The 17,754-nt window shown below is 39.9% G+C and overlaps 1 long non-coding RNA gene across 1 annotated transcript in view; it reads left to right on the top strand.

The window, feature by feature from the left end:
* LOC138747625 (uncharacterized) overlaps nt 1–15,616 on the top strand; it is a 31,357-nt gene extending 15,741 nt beyond the window's left edge. Inside the window, exon 3 of the long non-coding RNA XR_011347584.1 lies at nt 15,026–15,616. This is a non-coding gene — a long non-coding RNA (uncharacterized lncRNA). The remainder of the gene's footprint in view (nt 1–15,025) is intronic.
* Nucleotides 15,617–17,754: the final 2,138 nt, after the last annotated feature.

The following is a 17,754-nucleotide window of genomic DNA, read 5'->3' as shown; positions in this document are numbered from 1 at the left end:
CTAATCTTTCTAGCAACTACATTAACTTATACCCTGTGAATATTTATACATGCTAAATCAAGTAAGAGGAGAAGATCCTTTTTATCCTTTCATAATTTTATACACCCCAATGAAATATCCCTGCCACATCCTTTCTACCAAAAAATAACATCCAGCCTTGACAATTATTTCTCATAAGGAAACATGTCTAGCCCTTCTTACAATCTCTACAATGTTATGACAACCTTCCAGTAATGTAATGACCAAAACCAAGGGCTCCGATCTAATCAACATTTTATAAAGTTTTAACGTGAGCATTAATTCCTCCTTCTCACTGCACTCTCCCTTGACCATAGAAAATACCCAAATCCTTCAATATTCACTTACTAGATCAGAATCAGAATTTATTGTCATGAACATGGCACGAAATTCATTTTCGGCAACATTACGTTGGCAAATATTGGTATAAATTACATTTCAAAAATAAATAAATAGTGCAAAAAAGTAAGAGAAATTGAGGTAGTGTCTGTGGTTCATTGTCCATTCAGAAATCTGATGGCAGAGGGGAAGAAGCTGCCCTTGTGGCACTGGGTGTTCACCTTCAGGCTGCTGTTCCTCCTTCCCAATGGTAGTAGTGTGAAGAGAGCACAGCCTGGATGGTGGGGGTCCTTGTGGATAGAGACTGCTTTTCTAAGACACTGCTTCTTGTAGATGTCCTTGGAGCGGAGGCTGGTGCTTGTGATGGCACTGATCAAGTTCATAACTCCCTCTAGTTTTATTCTTGTCCTGGGCATTGGCACCTCCAAACCAGACAGCGATGCAACCAGCCAGAATGCTCTGCACGATACACCTGTAGACATTTGCAAGAGCCTTTGGTGACATATCAAATCATCTCAAACTCCTCACCAAGTATAATTGCAGGTGAACCTCCTTCTTTATGATTGCTTCATCATGGAAGCTCCAGGACAGATATTCAAAGATGTTGACGCCCAGAAACCTGAAGCTCTTAACCCACAAATTTCAATTCTACACTCATATGAACTCCTTTACCTACTGTACTCCCTCTACCCACCCACTGTATAACTAAATACAGTTCCCACAGAAGTGGTGCAGGTATCAAGTAACGATGAGATGGAACACAGGAAAGAGATTGAAAGCCTCATGGCATGGTTAAAAAATAACAACCTCTTTCTCAAATTCAATAAGACAATCATTGACCAGGAGAGGGGGCTGAGTTCACACCCCTGTCTGCATTAATAATTAGAAGGCCTCAAATTCTTGGGAATAAATATCTTCAATGACCTGACCTGGGACAAGCACACTGATGCACACCAAAGTTTATACTTTCTCTGAAGACTAAAGAATTTCACTTGTCCTTCAACAACTTGCGCAGGAGGACCATTAAAAGTATGCTTGCTGGGTGCATCGGGAACTGCTCTCCTCAATATCAGAAGAAACTACAGAAGGTAGTGATTGCAGCTCAGCACATAATGCAAACTTCCCTCACCTCCACCTACATCTCCCACTACCTAGGAAAATCAGCCAACATATTGAAAGACTCACCAAACCCCCGACACACTCTCTTTTCTCTCCTTCCATCGGGGAGAAGACTAAGAGTGTGAAAACACACACCAAAATGCTTAAGGACAATTTTTTCCCCACACCCATTTGGGCTCCTGAATGAACACCATAACATTACTTGCAAGAACCAAAGGCTTGTTCCTCACCTGTGGTTTGGCTGCAGGCTTCAGTGGTGTCCTGGGGTCCATGGGCCTCTTCCCATGGCTGCACATGCACGGTTGGCTCCCGACAGGGCCAGCGCATTCTGCAATGAGCATGTGCAGGGATTTGCACACGTTGAAAAGTAGGTTCATTTGCCCACATCATCGGTTGGGCGATCCAAGGAGGGTGTTTGTTAATAAAGACCGTTTGATAAAATTAATTTTGGCTTTGTTACCTATTTATTCAAGAAATTTGTCGCAGACAAACGCCTCACTTAGCCTCCAAGCAACTACTTTATTGATTGAAGTCGCTACAATACCATAATGTAGCCCTTGCTTGGTGCTAATTGATATTCCTTTTCATTATAACCATATACTCGTAAATTGTGCTCTTTACTTAGCCGCATGACAACCTGTTAGTTTGTTTGCAGTAGAATCATTCCAACTCTATGTGATATTTTGTGACAAACTAACAAAAACTTGAACTTCTTGCCTCTGTATCTCTTTCCCCATCTTCAAGTCACTCCTTTGCTTGACTGATGAAATATATCTTGTCTAATAAATCTTTATTAGGCTTAATGTTTGACAAAACTGTGAAATGCCTTTTTAGCACACAAAAATGCATGTTATTATTACCTATCACATTTATTTTCATGAAAACAGAGCAAAGTCCATATCCTAAAGCAGTTTCTTGTTGGATTTATTAGCAGCTGGCTCATATTTGTGATTCCCTAGTTTCAAGGAGAAACATTTATGCATATACTGTACACAGTAAAATCTCTTCATTCTTTAAAAGAATAATTCACCTGTTAGCCTTTCTTCTTGGGAAAAAAGACTCCACCTTTTCAGAGTCTGCTGTTCCAATGTCATCCATGATATATAACTGCCATGATATCTTTATGTGTATAGTTCTAATGCATTGTCCTAGAAATGAACCCCAGTGCTCCATTCAGATTGTTATGGCTTTGTTAACCTGAATGTTTTGGGTGCATTTCATTGGATGAGAATGTCCTGACCCTGGCCTATTGCGCTATCTCACAGTCCATGCATCTTGTCACCCTACTCTATCTTTCTTTAGATGCACAGGCTCAGACAAGCTCACCTTACTCTGCACCAGACCAACATCTGACAAACTGGAGAACACTCTAAATAGTCCCTGAGCAGTGAATACCAATCAGAATCAGAATTTATTTTCATGAACAGGTCACAAAATTTGTTGTTTGCCGGCAGCATCACAGGTGCAAATATTGCTATAAATTACATTTTAAAAATAAATAAATTTGTGCAAAAGAAGAGAAAGTGAAGCATTGTCCATTCAAATCTGATGGCAGAAGAGAAGAAGATGTTTTTGTACCACTGGGTGTTCATCTTCAGACTCCTGTACCTCTTTCCTGATGGTAGCAGAGTGAAGAGGGCATGGTCTGGGTGGTGAGGATCCTTGAGGATAGAAGCTGCTTTCTTAAGACACCACCTCTTGTAGATGTTCTTGATGGAGTGAAGACTGATGCCCATGATGGTTCTGGCTGAGTTCACAAGTCTCTGTAGCTTTATCCATACCAGACAGTGATGTAACCAGCCAGAATGCTCTCCACAGTACACCTGTAGAAATTTGCAAGAGGCTTTGGTGACGTCCTGAATCTCCTCAAACTCCTCACCAAGTATAGCCGCTGGTGAGCCTTAACCTTCCCCTTACCCCACCCATTTTCACATTACAACAGTGCAACTTTAAAGGCAAAATAAAAATAAAACAAGTACATTTCTTATCTCTGGGAACATGTGTTCAAAGTTTCTCTTCATCTCCTCCTTAAAACCAATATCAATCAGATATATATTTTTGGCACAAGCTAAAATGACAGGAATCTATCCTGACTTTCTACAGCACTAACAATGAGGTAGATGGACTGATTGCTGAAGGACATGTGAGATGATTTGACACATGTATTTTGATATCAGAACTGATGGAATGTCATTGACCCACAACATTTGCCTATACATTAGATTTCAGCTACTTTTTGCCACTAAGACATGGCTTCATTTTGTGTTGATGTCATATTATCTTTCCTTCGAAATAAAATAAAAAAATTAGTCAAGCCATCAGAAGCAAAATGAGTCACAAAAGTAAGACATGATCAGACCAGGTTCAATTAAACCCAGCTGTGGATGTGCACAGTATAATCATGAATGACCCATTCTCCTCAGAGCCACACAGCACATGATTATGGCATCCATTGAAGAGAAGGAGGTTGGAGGAAAGAGGAAGTCCATAAAACCTCAATTGAAAGGTGTCCATTCAGAATAGAGATGTGGAGGAATTTCTTTAGCCAGAGTGTAGTAAATCTGTGGAATTTGGTGCCACAGGTGGTTGTGGAAGCCAGGATATTGGGTGTATTTAAAGCTGAGATTGATAGGTTCCTGATTAGCCAGGGCATAAAAAATTATGAGGCCAGGCAGTGGGGCTGACTGGGAAAATGGATTAGGTCATGATTGAATGGTGAGGTAGATTCAATGGGCTGAATAGCCTATTTTTCTCTTATGTCTTAGGGCAGAATTAGGCCATTCAGCCCATTGAGTCTGCTTCACCATTTAAATCATGGATTATTTTTTCCTTTCAACCCCATTCTCCTGCCTTCTCTCCAAGAACCAATCAACTTCTGCTTTAAATATACCCAATGATAGCCTCCACAATCATATGTGGCAATGAGTTCCACAGATTCCCACCCTCAGTTAAAGAAACTTTCTTTCATCTCTGTTCTAAAGGGACATTCTATCATTCTGATTCTTCCCACCCCACCACCCCGATTCTAGATTCTCCTACTTAGTTCAAGTCAGTTCAAGAAATACATGCAGAAAAGAAACCTTGTCTACTGGAGATGGGTGGAAGAGATTTGCCAGGGCCTGGCAGGAGGTGGCTGGTGTTGCTTCCTCCAAGAATGGTAAACAACAGAGGAAAGTGAGAGTAAATCTGATGATCTTGCAAGATGCATCATGCTGACTAATTCACGTCTAACATTACAGCCTCTTATACAGGCTCATGAATCCACTCATCCTTCAACAAAGGCATACTCATGTAAGCAGCGAATCACACAAACCTACTTCATCCAGTTCTTCCTCAAACTTCACCTTTCCTGCAAAATCTCACTGAATTATAACCACCCTCGAATCTCCAATGCAGTCAAGTTTCCAAAGGAGTGCACTCATATTTGTTTTTGCAAGGTATCAAGAAAGGGGCCCAGTTCCCCAGCAACCCAGAACCTGAAAGGAGGAGTGGAGAGGAAGAATAGGGGAATGGCAATGATGACTTCAGTGTGTCATTGCACACTAATACCCTACAGCAACACCTCAGAAACTGGGTTCCCTGAGCAGACCATCTAGGTCATCTGACAGAATGCCTCATCACCAGAGCTCATGAACAAGCACCAGGACTTGGCCTGACTGGTGGTGAGAGGATCCCTCCCAGTCAGATAGTTCCTGTACAATAGGAACATCATCCACAGCACATGTTGTCCCCGAAATGACTGCGGTGGAGCAGAGACACTCATCCCTTTTGGCAGAATGCAAAGTTGCTAAGAGTATGTGAAGAAGATGCAAGGGTTCTTGTCATAGTTCATGCCCAACAGCAGCCTGATTTACTGGCTGTTCCTAGGTACACACTCAGAGACAGACATCCAGGACTGCTGGAAGACCATCTTTGGTTTGCACGAAACCTGTGGTCTTTCAGCACATGGAGATGTTAGTGTGAGAATGCTGCTGACTGGCACCATATAACCATATAACCACTTACAGCACAGAACAGGCCAGTTCGGCCCTACTAGTCCATGCCGTAACAAATCTCCACCCTCTTAGTACCACTGACCAGCACCCGGTCCATACCCCTCCAGTCCTCTCCTATCCATGTAACTATCCAGTCTTTCCTTAAATGTAACCAATGATCCTGCCTCGACCACGTCTGTCGGAAGCTCATTCCACATCCCTACCACCCTTTGCGTAAAGAAATTTCCCCTCATGTTCCCCTTATAATTTTCCCCCTTCAATCTTAAGCCATGCCCTCTAGTTTGAATCTCCCCCACTCTTAATTGAAAAAGCCTATCCACGTTTACTCTGTCTGTCCCTTTTAAAATCTTAAACACCTCTATCAAGTCCCCTCTCAATCTTCTATGCTCCAGAGAAAAAAGCCCCAGTCTGCACAACCTTTCCCTGTAACTCAAACCTTGAAATCCTGTCAACATTCTCGTGAACCTTCTCTGCACTCTCTCTATTTGGAGGAGTACAGGAGGGATGAACGGATAATTGGTGCTGCTGAGGTGAGGGCATGGAGGGGAAGGAACATAGTCTAGAGCCCTTATGTCACTGTGCATTGAGGGGCTGATCGTGAGGGAAAGCCCCTTGAACAACAGAGAGGGCAGTAACGGCAAGGTACCACAGTGGTGGCAATGGTGTAAATAGAGTGCGTATGTAACAACGTACAAGGATAGAAATGTATAGACGTGACACAGAAGGTACAATGAGATTTTGAATGGTTTTCTTTTTTGTAAAACAATTATTGTGATAAAGTCTATTTAAAATAAAATAAACTGGCATTGCAAGGAATGAAGAGACTTAGAGAAACACATGTCGCAGGGAAATAGTCGAAGCATTACTAGAGGCAATCTGGACTTGGGGAATGATGGGTATGAATTCAGCCTTGAGGTCCCCAACCCACACTGAGTGGCCAGCCGTTGCTATAACAACACCTCCAGAAATGGCGTGCAAGTGCCGGTGTCACTACTGAAGCATGCCTGGAACGAGTATCTCAGCAGCTAATTGCTGGAGAAAACGTTTCCTGTCAGTTGCAGCACATTCTGCAGACATTGATAGGTGTGTGGCCTGAAGTCTGTTCTAAAGGTACCTTGTCAGATCTCCTGATGTTAGCAGAATGTCCTTTTAGATAGCAAGAAAAGCAACAAACAAGCATGTTTAATACAATAGATACCTCTATTGTTCAATGGAGACCATGTTCTCTGATCATCTTCTGTAAACTTTGAGCACTGAATGATGTTGATCTAGGCAGAACATACAATGTGTGGCTTGTGAAGTAATTATATGCATGCCTATCATCAGGAAAAGGTCAGGTATGTTACAGCTAGAAGAAGGCCATTTGTCTCCATGAGTGTATATCAGCTCCCAGCAGCCTAATTCAACCAGTGCCATTCCCCATCTTCTTACTTCCCTGAAGCCACACCACATCATTATTTTCATATGACTGTCAATTGTCCTTTGATGCTTTTGCCATTAATTTACACAAAGGAATAATATTCAGTTGTCAATGAACAACCAGGATGCCTTTGGGACATGGGAGAAAACCAGAGAACCTGGGAGATAACCAGGTGGTACATAAACTCCACCCACTGATGGCACCAGATATTAGGAATGAAACCAACATTGAGGCTGTGCACTATTTCTTTGTCCACAGATGTCTGACTTACTGGTATTTCAACCATTTTCTGTTTCATGTGGAAAAGGAAAAAAAAAATCTGTTATCTATGGATCAACATTAGCATCTTAAAGAGTGGGAAATAAAACTTTAAAAAGCAAAACAAAAGCATTTGTCTTTCATTTGTAAAACCCAATAAATGAATAAAATTGGGAATGCTGGAAATACTCAGCAGTTGATTAACATTTATGAAAAAGGAAAACAGTTAATGTTTTATTTTGAGTCCCTTCAATAGCTCTGAAATATCGCAGGTGCTACCTGACATTTTCTGTTTTATTTCATGCTTCTTACATCTTTTGATTTTCAGCATTAAATGAATGATTAGTAGTTGCAACTAATGATATTGTATAAACCTCAAAGAGTGAACTCTTTAAGACAAGTGTTTTCTCTTTGAGATGAACAACATAAATATTGGTTGTAGTTACAGTTGCAGCATTTTTCCTCAATCCTTCAACAGTGGTACAGATCATCTAATGTTACTTCATTCATATCTTCCTCAAATTCCATTCTCTCCTGCACAATCTCATCACCTTATATCATCGTCTTCACATTCCCTGCAAATTGAGTGATGTCATTGTCGATGTGACATTCCATCTTGACTAAGTCATGTAACATTCCATCTTGACGAAGTCAACCCAGGAATAATCATTGCTGGGCATTTCAAGTCAAGTTTATGATCATTTGACTGTACATAAACAACCAGATGAAACAGTGTTTCTCCAGACCATGGTGCACACGCTTCATCACACAATTTCTAGGACAACTAGAAAAACACAAGAATTGCAGATGCTGTAAACTTGAGTAACAAGGAGATGCTGTTGGAACTTAGCAGGCCAGTCAGCATCCATGGAGAGAAGTAGTCAGTCAACGTTTCAGGTCAGAACCTGACTTGAAACATTGACTGAGCATTTCTCTCCATAGATGCTGCCTGATCTGCTGAGGTCCTCCAGCTTTTCTTTGTTCACATCCTGACCATCTATTGTGCCACTCTGGATTGGAGTTCCTATTAAATGCTTTACTTATCTTCTATCTACCTCACTGATGGGACCAACCCATCCAGCCCACCAATTTCATCCCCTCTCTTCCTTTATTTCCTTGGTTTCTGTTTAGCTTCTGACATCTCTCTCTTCACTGTCACTTCCCCCTAAATTATCAAGACCACCAATTGTCAATTCCTACAAACTCTCTTGATCAATCAACTACCAAAATCAGCGAACATCACTCACCCAACTCTGGATCACTGCACAACAAGTGCACTGCAAATTCTAGGATAGTTAATAAGGTCTTGATCTGAGATACATCTAGTTTCACCCATTGCCCACTGCTATTGAATTGAACAAAACAAATTGGTTAATGAAATAGGTCAGTATAATTCTGAAGACTAAACCGATTAGGAATGTGGGTGTTTGATATTAACCAAAAAAAATGACATGTTAAACTCATTATAGCCTTAACACTGCCAATGTATGATGTAAATTCTACAAGATCTATGTAAGTGCCCTGCAAGAACTCATTAAAATGTCTAATAATTTATAATGGATTAAGATTGACTGCCAAAATCTGGCAAATATGTTGGAATATTTTTATTGAAAATTGAGAGATTCTGCATGAAAAAGGTTAGTAATGAACTAAGGTGTATTAATTGTCATTAGTCTATGGGTGATTCAGTCAATCACATATGTTACAACTCCACTTTCCCATTGTATCACTCAATAACACTCCCAACCCAACAAAAAATAAACATCAATGCCATTTGTTTAAACATAAACATTAATGCATGTCTTCTTATTTTGAATGTAATTCTCCTTCCCTGTGTTACAAATGAGAATATCATCTCTATTTCTTCCAATCTCTGCAAACGTTTTAGAACTTTATCTTACCAATAATGTGTGCAACCTCCTTTTCATCTCAGCAGCCAAATTATCAATACTTAATCAATCATAACTTCCAGAGTTAAGAACTGAATGTTTTAAGTTACCAACTTGGAAACTTCAATATAAATTTATGGTACAGTTTCCCTATTGTTTTACATACTTCCTAAACCATAATTTAAACTCTTTTATAGCTGCAGTTTTTTTCCAAGATGCAGAAGTAAGAATTTTTGTTCCTTTTTTTCAGACATACAGCACGGTAACAGGCCCTTTTGGCCCACAAGCCCATGCTGCCCAATTACACCCAATTAACCTACAACCCTAGTACATTTTTTCATCTATGATTCCACAATTTTAATGACTTCAACTTGAAGACTATACTTTCTCTTTGTCTTCCATACAAATATAATTTACCACCATTTTTTGTTTTTAAAAAAATTTCTGGAATTTGCTCTGTTTTGATAGCAAGATCTGTTAGCATTTACTCTTATAAATGCCACCAAGTTTACAGACTTACTGACTAACCTTTTGCAGGTGGTTTGCTGGCTGTGCTCCATGATTAGGGCAGGGGCTTATTGCTTTTCCCCAGCCCCTGAACTGGGAATTTGCTGTTGGATCTTTCACCGGGATAATTTGAAGCCGAAAATGCTGGAAGCACTCAACTGGTCAGGCACCATCTGTGGAAAGAGAAATAGAGTTAAAATTTTAGGTCTGGGATGGAGGGTAATAAAGGTGGGTGGAACTTGTTCCAAACTACACGTCACCTAATAACATTGTTTGAGGCCTTTCCATGACAAAACTCCAGCTATCTAAGCCAGCAGGAGTGGCCCGGAATTGGGCCTGACATTAGTGCTGAATGCTGATGCTGGACTCAACACACCCAAGATCCAGGGTGTGTTCATAATTTTCTATATTGAATTTTATTTGCCAACTATCTGCCCAGCTTTGGTCCACCTATAGTCACATTCTTATCACAATTTACCATGCAATATTATTCCCTCCTCACAGCAGATTATATTTCTCCTTTACCTGCATTCTTTGGATTCTATCCTGTAACCCACCCTTTTCCAGATGGCCACGCCATCTCACAAACCCCCACCCCACCCCTTAATTCCATGTCCTCTTTCCTCCTCCATAGGCTTTAACACTCAGTACTACCACCATTTAATGATCAGTATCTTAGATAAGGTCCTGTGCAGCAGAACATGTTTATGCTAGCATTTACAGCCTATTCCCAATTTCCCTTGATTAGTATAGCTTTCTGGGCCATTCAGGGGTTAGTTAAGAGGCTTGAGTCACATATAGTGTCAAACTGAAGAAGGAAGACATTTCCTCATCTTATTGATATATGAGCTTTAATAACTTACAACTATTTTCATAATTTACTTATTGATAAATATATAACTCTGGATATACTTAATTAACTGAATTAAATTCCACAAATCTGTTGATAAGAATGTGTTGGGATTCACATCCTTATCAACAGATCAAAATTCTATGTCATTGAAAACCACTCCTGTTACTTAGCTACAAAGGTTCATACTTAAACATGCACAGAATCCCAGATACTTTTTTAAAAAAGTTTGATTTGATACAGTATATCCAAGGGTTCAAAAAATTGAATCGTGACAGCTCACAATTCACTAATGATTAACCATCGAGATACTCCAATGCTACCAGTAATACGAGGTATACAATCCAATGATCGTTGGGGGATCGGAGGTGGAGAGGGTGAGCAAATTTAAGTTCTTGGGAGTCACTATGTCAGAGGATCTTTCCTGGACCCAACACACCAACTACATCATGAAGAAAGCACATACACACCTCTCCTTCCTCAGGAATTTGTGGAGGTTTGGTATGACACCAGAAACCCTGGCAAATTTCTACAGAAAGTGTGCTGACCAGTGCAGCAAGGTCTGGTACAGGAACACCAATGTCCTTGAATGTAAAGCCCTCCAAAAGGTAGTGGACACAGCCCAGGACATCACAGGCAAAATCCTCCCCACCGTCGAAAAAATCTACAGAGAATGCTGCTGTCGGAAAATAGCAGGAATCATCAAGGACCCACACCACCCAGCACCCACTCCGTTTGTCTAAGTATTCAGGAAGGTTGCAAAAGAGCAAGTAAGTGAATCAGCATCTATGATGTGTTACTTTAGTTAACAAATTTGTTGTAGAATTCTGAAACTGCATTTTTATACCACACTTAATGTTATAAGACATTTTAAACTATTTTGCAGGAAGACCATAAAACAAAATTTGACACTCAATCATGTATCATGATAGGAATGGTCCAAGCTGAGAAGTTTTAGAGAATTTTCCAAAGAAAGAAAGTTTTGTAAGGGGTGAGAGAAACTTTGGATGAAGCTGCAGTCCCTAAAGAAGGAACCAATTAAATTGCATAGTTATGCTTTAAGGGTTGACTGCAGACAGAAGCCTTGTTTCAATGCTAACTGATTCCAAGCACTACACCTAGTTGTTGCAAGTAATATACAAGAAAGGTACTGAAACTGATACAGGTATAGAGGACAAAGTGGGTAGAATTATAAAACAGGCACTTGTGCCAAGATGTGAAGCTTAGCTGGAGAAAAATTGAAACCACTTAAAGAAGATTCAATTGGCTGACATTTCAGTGTTGTTCTAATCTACTGGGGTTTTTGCTTCTGCTCTGAAATCTAAGAATGTTAAATTGGTTACAAAAGAAATTGAAGGCCCAGAGTCTTAGCACAAAAGCAGCATGTTTCAATCATGGTACTGGAGCCAAAAACATCCTTTATATCAAACTGGTGCACTGAGCGCTAAATATGTGAGAACTTCTGAATAAAGGCAAACCATTGGAGAATTTGGGTCAGGATACAAAGAAAGTTTTTTCAATTTTCTTCATTTATTATTCAGATATTTTCCCAAGGTTTTTGTTGGAACACTATTTTTGCAAGATTGTTGGACTTGAGGAAGATTGTAATGTGTCCAAAATTTTAAGATCACTGACAATGAAGCCATAGTCCACAGTAACAATAAAAGCCTTCAGTTCTGTTTTATTCCAAGTTGAATTGTGTCGCAGCAGCTTTCAAGGCAGGGTTCCAACATGTTCAAATAAGTTGAGTGATTTAGGCCCTTGTTGTTCAATGTGTCAGTGTTGTGGTTTGATTTGAAGCCACAAAGCCCAGAAGAATCCTAGTATTCATTCACAGCCTATGCTAAATTGGAATGATAACTTGGGGCGTGTTACAGTTGTTCAACTCCCCCGGGTTGAAATAGAAGTCAGAGTCCTCATTGCTAAGCATATGGGGTCACATCAAACTCAATTGAAAAATGCACCACAAGTGGACCTTGGGTAGGGCCAGAATCAACATTAGCAATGAAACATCCAAATTGAAGTAACCTTCCAATGCCTGGTCTCAAAAACTATGCATGGAATTTAGTAAATGTTCAAGCATTGCTTGGGACTTCAACCCAATGATTTAAAGAGAGGAAAATACATTAGGAGATAACAAAGCCAACATTCATTGTTCAGCCATGTTGCTACTTGAGGAGGGCTGGTGTATCTTCCTGTTAGAATTCCCCAGTCATTGTAATGCTATTCAATGGGATTTCCAGGATTCTGACCCAGCCTCAGAATCTGCAGGGATCATCTATTGCATCCGGTCGGTGCCCCTGTTGTGTTCTCCTCGACATCAGAGAAAGTGGACATAGGCTGGGAGATTGCTTCATTGAGCATCTCAACCCATTTCAATTCCCCACCCCATGCCAACTTGTCTCTTCATGGTCTCATGCACTGCCAGACTGAGACCAGCTGCAAATTGGAGGAAGAGCACACCATATTCTGTCTGGGCACTCATTCTCAGTGCCCGGACATCTTTGAGTAAAGCCAACATTTGTTACCTGCGTTAAACTGATAGGTTTCCTTGGACACATTTCTTGGGCATTTTGTACAAATTGTGGGTTACGCCGCACTTGGAGTATTGTGCGCTGTTCCGGTTGCTGCATTATAGGAAGGAAATGTTTCAACTTGAGACGGTGCATCAAAAGTTCTCAGGAATGTTGTCTCAACAGGAGGCCTTGAGTTATGAAGAGAGATTAGACAGACTGGGACTATTATCCCTTGAGTGAAATTGTGAGGGGTGATCTTATAAAACTATAAGCGGTATAGACAGGGTAGATAGTTATAGTAAAAATATACAGAGATGCTGGAGAAACTTAGCGGTCTGGCAGCACCTATAGGAGGTAAAAATACATTACCAACACTTCCTCCAGCATTTCTCTCTGTTTTCACTACAATCACAGCGTTTTTCACAAAAAGTGGTAGGTATTTCGAACAAGCTGCCAGAGGAGATGGTAGAGGTAGGTATAATTACAACATTTAAAGGACATATGTACAGATACATAGATAGGAAAAGTTTAGAGGGACATGGACCAAACACAGGCAAGCAGGATTAATGCAGATAGGTTTCTTGGTCAGCATGGACGAGTTGAGCTGAAGACCCTATTTCTTGCAGTAAATCAACATATCCATGAACTGAATTTCATTTCAGAGTTAATCATTTTCCATGGATCTAAAATTTCTTTTCCAAACTAAATGACAATTACAATGGACAATGAAGATTTTTCTTCTGAACACTTTTGAGTGTATTTTATGGGTTTTGGGTTGCTGATCACGAAAATCACCTTACAATCTTCTTCAGTCAGCGATGAACATGGTGAAAGGTTTCACCAGGACATTGCGACCACAAGAAAAGTGGGATCAGGGCAACTGGAATCCATCAGTGCTGGCCAACTATTGTTGGATACTGACATGAGAGGCATCAGATGCTAAGTACAAATTAAAATCAGCGGCAAAACATTTTTTGGTCAGTTGAACTAATGTAATTTGTCAGCATCATTATGTGATTAAACATACTACATTTAATAAAAGTTAATTTCATGTTTCTCCAACTTCCTACATGATGCAGCAAATCTGAAATTATCTTTGTATTCAGCTTGATGTTGTCTATCATAATCACCGATTTTGTTTCAGGAAACGAACCTTTTGAAAAAAATTGTTGTCTCGTGTTCTGAGAATTTGGTACATTTCTGATGCTGTAAAATTGGAACTTGTGCTGCTGGATTACATTTGAAACTACCATAACCTTCAAACTTCAACAAAGACAGCTCATTCAATGCATTCAAGCAAAACTGTATAAAACATTTGATGAGAGAAATACAGAACATTCCACTTGACTATTCCATCATTAATTGGATAGCATGACAATGCTTTCCAACTATCTTGTACTGTTGAAGAATGGGAATTGCTTGCTCCACTGATAATAGAATGATTGAACTATAGAACACTACAGCATAGAAGCAGGCCCTTCAGGCCATCCAGTATATGCCAAACTATTATTCTGCTTAGTCTCAATGATCTGCATCCAGATCACAACCCTCCATACCCCCCAGATACCTCTCCAAATTTTTCTTAAATGTCACTCACCACTTCAGATGGCAGCTCATTCCACACTCTCACCATTCTCTTCATGAATTAGTTGCCCTAAAAATTTCCTTTAAAAATTTCTCATTTCACTCTTAACCCATATCCTCTAGTTCATGTCTCACCCAACATCAGCAGAAAAAAACCTGCTTGCATTTACTCTATCTATACCCTTTATAATTTTGCACAATCTAACATTAATATAAAAGAAATCTAGTTCAACCATAATCAGTAAAAGTGAAGTGCTTTCTATCTCATTCAAATGCAGTAAGTTGTTTGAATTCAGCAGGACTTCCTGACTAATGGGTGAGCTGATTTGTGGCAGTACCATCGCACCATAGCAACAGGAAGGCAAATCTAGATTCCCATGATGTAATCGGGAGCCCTTCTATCAACATCATTGGTGAACTGTAACCAAGAAGTTCTGTGTGAACATTCAAGCAGCAGATACTAAATATTTTTCACACTTCTTTTTCTTGGGAATCTGTTGAGCCAATTTAACTTTCTTTTTACCGTGCAGGCATACAATCGTTCAAGAGAGGAAATCTACATACTGGCATTCTTCTTCAAGAAGATTTCATCACCATCACTTCAACATTAAGGTTTAACTTTGCTCTTAGTATAAATAATCTTCTTTGGCTTGGCTTCGCGGACGAAGATTTATGGAGGGGGTAAAAAGTCCACGTCAGCTGCAGGCTCGTTTGTGGCTGACCAGTCCGATGCAAAATTAAATGTGTCTAATGAAACAAAAATAAATGAGCTTTATTTCTTTTGAGCTCTATGAAAAGTAGGCTGATGGAGATTTTGAAAAAAGTGTTATTGAAAACCTTACTAAAAATGTGATGTTGAGAAACACAGTATGCATTGGTGTTTGTGAAAGCTGAAACTGTTCTGCTGTTATGAGCAGTGGTTCGAAAGAAGTGGAACGATCAGCATAGTTGAGAGTTTATGTTGAAATCCAATCACTCTGGCCAATTCTCTCTTATTAACCTGTCTCCCACTGAGAATATCAACAATCATCGGCCCCTTGTACAGTTCACTCGTTCATTTCCCAGTGTGAGTATAATTTTCAAAAAACAAGTTCACTTTATTGCTAACTCTTCCAGCAAAATCTCATCGCACATTGCATTCCATTAGAAAATCCTCTGTATCCTATGTAGCACGATACAAATCAGAATTTCTGACCTCAATATCAGCCATCGCAACACAGTGATTATGACCAATTAATCAAAACTCTATGGGCCCAGGAAGAATTCTCATTGAGTGTAATTAAAAGCAGCTTCAAAATTTCTGTATATTCTCTTCCAAATGATTCACATTAAAATACTGGATTAATCAGCTGATTAGACAAAATTTGTAGAGCAAGAAAAGAAATTTATAGTTTCATGTCAAAGGCCCATCACAATGCCACCTAACCAGTTGAATTACTTCCAGCATTTATTTGTCTTCCAAGTTTTAAAATTCAGATTTATTGTCCATACATACATGGCATTATAAACAACCCTGAGATTCTTTTCCTGCAGGTGAGGCAGAATTATCACTTATTGGTTGTGCAAACTGTACTCAATGTGCACATGTAAACAAAGTGAACCGCAATACAGAGAGAATAAAAATCAATAAAGTGCAAAAGAAAGAGTCCTTAAATGAGTCCCTGACCGAGTTTGTCATTGAGGAGTCTGATGGTGGAGGGGTGGCAGCTGTTCCCGAACTTGGTGGTGCCAGTCTTGTGGCGCCTATATGCTTTTTTTCCTCATTATGATTTGTTATCTTGTCATTAATATTTCACTTTTTCAGCTTTTTGGGTGACACAGTTAGCGTAGTTGGTTAGTGTGACACTATTTCAGTATCAACGATCCGGGTTTAAATCTTGCGCTGTCTGTAAGGACATTCTCCTTGTGCCTGCATGTGTTTTCCCTGGATGCTCTGGTTTCCTTCCACCTTCCAAAATGTACAGGGTGGTAGGTTAAATTTGGGTGCAATTGGGTGGCACGGGTTTAAATGGCTGGAATCGGCTTCTACTGTGTTGTAAATGGAATTTTTTAACTACATAAATACTTTTTTGCTTGTTCCTTGATACTGTCCTATTTTTTTCTAATATTTACCTCCCATTTATCTCCAAATTAATCTTGTTGCCCCCCCCTCGCCATTCTATTGTTTGTTGCTCACCTTCGTTACAAACTCTCACTATTTCCATGAGCAGAAGTAGGCCATTCCATGACAAGCTAATCCATTCTCCCACTCAGCCCCACTCCCCTACCTTCTCCTCATAACCTTTGATACACTGACTGTTTAGATAGCTATCAATCTCTGCCATCAGATTCCTGAATGAACAATGAATCACAAACACTGCTTCACTTTGACTTTTTCTTGCACTATTTTTATTTATTTTGAAAGGTGGTTTACATAAATGTTTGCACTGTGGTGCTACCGCAAAACAACAAAATTTGTGACATAATCATGACAATGAATTCTGATTCTAATTCTCATTCTGATCTCTGCCTTAAATACACCCAATGACCTGGCCTCCACAGCTGCCCGTAGTCACAAATTCCAGAGGTTCATCATTCTCTGGCTAAAAAAATTCCTCCGTATCTCGGTTTTAAATGGACGCCCTTCAATCCTGAAGCTGTGCCCTCTTGTCCAAAAGATCCTTACTATGGGAAACAACTTTGCCACAACGACTCAGAATCCTCCTGTCTCTACTGCCCCATTCCAAATGCAATATGACTGCTAAACCTAATTACATTCAATATTTAGAAAAATCAATGTTCATGCTATTGAGTTAAGGCTAGATTAAGAAATATGAGGTGTTCCTCAAATTTATGATTGGTCTCACCCTGGCAATGGATGAGGCCAAGAACAGACATGGCCAATGTCAGAATGGTTGGAAAAGTAAAATCATCGGTCTCAGAAGTTCAAATTAAATCCCACAGACTCTCTGGCTCTTCGTCTCACAGACTTTTTATCAGAACAGAGTAGTTTCAGTTTTTAATTCTGATGGAAGTTCTCCTCTGATCTGAAACATTGACTGTGGCCTGACCTGCCGAATGTTTTCAGGATTCTTGTTTTTTGTTTTAATATTTACCTCATCGTTCAATGAAGCAAGGCAGGAAGAGGGAGAAACATTGGGTGGTATGTGCTCCCAGCAGTGAACTGATTGATGTCAGCTGGGGTAACCTGTGAAACACAGAAGTCTGCAGACATGGTGATTGTAGTAAAATCACATCAAAATGCTGGAGAAACTCAGCC

Source organism: Narcine bancroftii, chromosome 12 (genome assembly GCF_036971445.1).
Source record: "Narcine bancroftii isolate sNarBan1 chromosome 12, sNarBan1.hap1, whole genome shotgun sequence".
Classification (NCBI taxonomy): domain Eukaryota; kingdom Metazoa; phylum Chordata; class Chondrichthyes; order Torpediniformes; family Narcinidae; genus Narcine; species Narcine bancroftii.
Note: the sequence above shows the minus strand (reverse complement) of the source record. Positions and strands in the feature narration are given on the sequence as shown.